The sequence below is a fragment of the Montipora capricornis genome, chromosome 6 (genome assembly GCF_036669925.1).
Source record: "Montipora capricornis isolate CH-2021 chromosome 6, ASM3666992v2, whole genome shotgun sequence".
NCBI lineage: Eukaryota > Metazoa > Cnidaria > Anthozoa > Scleractinia > Acroporidae > Montipora > Montipora capricornis.
In genome coordinates this window covers 54299461-54302631 of record NC_090888.1, presented here as the reverse complement: position 1 = coordinate 54302631, position 3171 = coordinate 54299461, and positions in this window count along the sequence as shown.

Genomic DNA, 3171 nt, shown 5'->3' with positions numbered 1-3171 from the left:
ATTTCCTGAAGGTCAGCATTTACTGTAGCTATAGCATTGTGTACATTCGAAACTTGAAATTTTAAAAACAACTGGCTATCATCTACATAACACGAGACTTGACTGTGAGTAACTAAGTTAATCAACCCATCAATATAGGTAGTGAAAGTACAGGGCCTAAAATAGAACCCTGAGGAACGCCATCTGTTAAAGTTAACATTTGAGAAACGGCGTCTCCATATCGCACCCTTTGAGTCCTATCAGAAAGATAATTAGAAAACCATGAGAGACAGTGTGAGGCAAGGCCTAATCTACGTAACTTACTTAGGAGAATATTATAATTTAAACTATCGAACGCTTTAGACATGTCTAAAAGTACCAGTATAGAAATTGATTTCTCGTCCATAGCTTTTAAAAGTTCATCAGTAACGTAGATAAGGTCAGTCTCTGTGGAATGTAGTTTCCTATTGCCATTTTGGTGAGTGGAGAGTTTATTGTTTACGGAGAGAGTCGACAAACTGTTTATGAGCAAGTCTCTCACAGACCTTGGATAAGGTAGGAAGCAAGGAAATTGGTCGATTGCAAGAAGGCTCGTCCGAATTTCTGTCTTTGGGAATCGAGATAACTTCTGCAGTTTTCCATGCTTGTGGGAAGACACTCAGCTCAAATGAACGGTCAATCAATCTGGTAATTATGGTGGAAGTGGCTGGTAGGCTGCCCTTTAAGATTCTTGCAGATATCTTATCATATCCAGGTGCTTTATTGCAGGATAGGCCCATAATTACAGATTCCACTTCTCTTTCAGTAACAGACTTAAAGTTGAAGCAATCAGAACAGTCATATAAATCGTAGGTTCTTGTTTAGTGACTACTTCAGTAACATCTAGTTGTTGCTCCTGTATCAAATGGTTGGCCTTGAGAGAAGTCAATCTTCCAACAGACGTAAAATATCTATTGAATTTGTTGGCAATAGCAACGCGATCTTCTTTATTGCTCAGTGCCTTGGCAGTGTTATTTCGAGACATGCAAGGATTTATAACTTTCCAAATTAATAGCATTAGTGGGCATGTTTCCTTGGTTGTTAAGGATTTGTTCTCTCACATATATTTTCTTAGCGAGTCTTAGTTCTTTTTTAACTTCTTGCCTAAAGAATCGGTAGCCATTCCAACAGAGTTTATCATTTGCTCTTATTGCTTTTATACGCCAATGGTCTCTAGTCTTCATAAGCTGTTTTATTCCGCGCGTTACAAATGGATTCGGCCTGGACTTAATTTTTATCTTCTTCACAGGAGCATGGTCGTTTAGGATTTCTAAGAAGAGCGAATTGAAGACACCCACTTGGTCATCAACGTTGTCGAAAAATTAACCATATGCCAAGGGGCATATTCCAAATCTTGAAGAAAGCTTTTCTTCCTGGTAGTCCCTGGTTCAACCTCTCAACTGTATTTGTAAATAGGCAACTAGTTTTCCTCCTGTCAATTAGGGTTCTTACAGCTGTTGTTGTTTTGTTCTGTGCGGATTATGACTAAATTGTAGAGTAGTATACACCGTTTTAGGGGTACTATTCTCCGATTTACCACTGAGGTTTTGACCTATTTTTCAACCGAAGAGTTTGATTTTCTCTAGAAATTATTCTCCGATTCTACGATTCTACCTTAAGATGCTTTGGAAATCATTCTCCGATTCTACGATTTTACCTTTCGGGAGAAACTTTTAGAAGGAGTAATAATCAAGTATTACTGTGGTCTTTTACTTTGTGTTGGTTCGGGCGCAACTCTTTTAAAATCGCATAATCGGAATAAGCGAAGAATAATATATATAGATTTTGCCAAGCCTAAAAGCGGAGCTCTCGTTTTATTTATTCTGGCCTAATTTAACCTTGCTTGAGCGTGCAAACCAATCGAAAACCAGTACCTAGTCAGCAGTCCACTTTAAAAAGAAAAGCTGACTAAATGAGTTTTAAACTTGGACCTGCGATATGGTCACGTGATACTGGTCAGTGGATACCTTGTTTTGACAGGTGTCCATTAACCATTACATGGACGTCTAGTATCAAAAGATGTTCTCGCCAAAAAAAGCGGGTTTGCCTATATCGTTTCACATTGGCATACATGGAGGGGTGGACAACCGTCGTACGGTCGGGCAGTGACCAAAACCAAATTTTCTCGCAGAGATGGATTACCATAATTCTTTATCAATGGTGCTCCGCAAGGGAGCCTTTGGCGCGCGAAGCCCCGCTAAAAATCTGTAATCAGAACAATCGGAAGAATCGTATGTCAAAAGACAATATCAATAAAAGGAGAATCGAAAGAATCGTATGTGAAACTCATATTTTACTATTGTTCTAATCAGCCATGATCACACCCTTCTGCGAGCAATTAAGTATGTATGAATGATTCATATCATAGTTTACGGCTTTAGCCCCTCATCCATAACGAGTGTGATTGACACCTAAAGCGCGCATTTAATAGGCGAGCAAAGTCGTCTGGCTTTAGCTAGAGTAAAAATCTACTAGTATCACTCCTCGGAGTCAATGGGATAAAAGGTCCAAATTTAATACCTCGCGGCCAACAACTAATGAACAGCAGTGAACAACTAATGATAGTGACATGTCCAGCGTAGGAAAATTTTTCTCACGAATCAGCCATTCCTTAAAAAGCTTCGAAAAGCGGGACTTTAGGTGCGAGTCCTGAACTGAACCCATGGCGGTTGGCCACGTGGAACGAAGGCACCGTACAATTTCTTTAATTAAGTTGATGTTCAACGTGCAACCTTGTTAAGTTACTTGCTCGGAATGTTCGCTTCTGTTTCATCTTAAATGCATTGGTCCTCAATTTGAGAAGTATAGAACTTGCTCCAATTGCCCGGTTGTTGCTACAACTTCAGATGTAGATGGACCAAGTGTATATCAAGATATCCCTGAGCTATCTAATAGACCATTTTACAGTTGTAGCTAAGTTACCTGGCCTACGAATGGAAGCGAGGCTGCCGGTGACCCAGTTTTGATACAAACCTCCACGCTTTTATAATGTTAATACGGACTAATTAGAATTACAACAACACAATTTGCATGATAAAAGTAGTCGAGACTGTATCAATGCAAGGTCACGGGCAGCCTCGCAGCCATTCATAGGCTAGGTCGCAGAGCAAACAACTGTAAATTGGCCTATTTAACAAGTCAACGTGGGCTAAA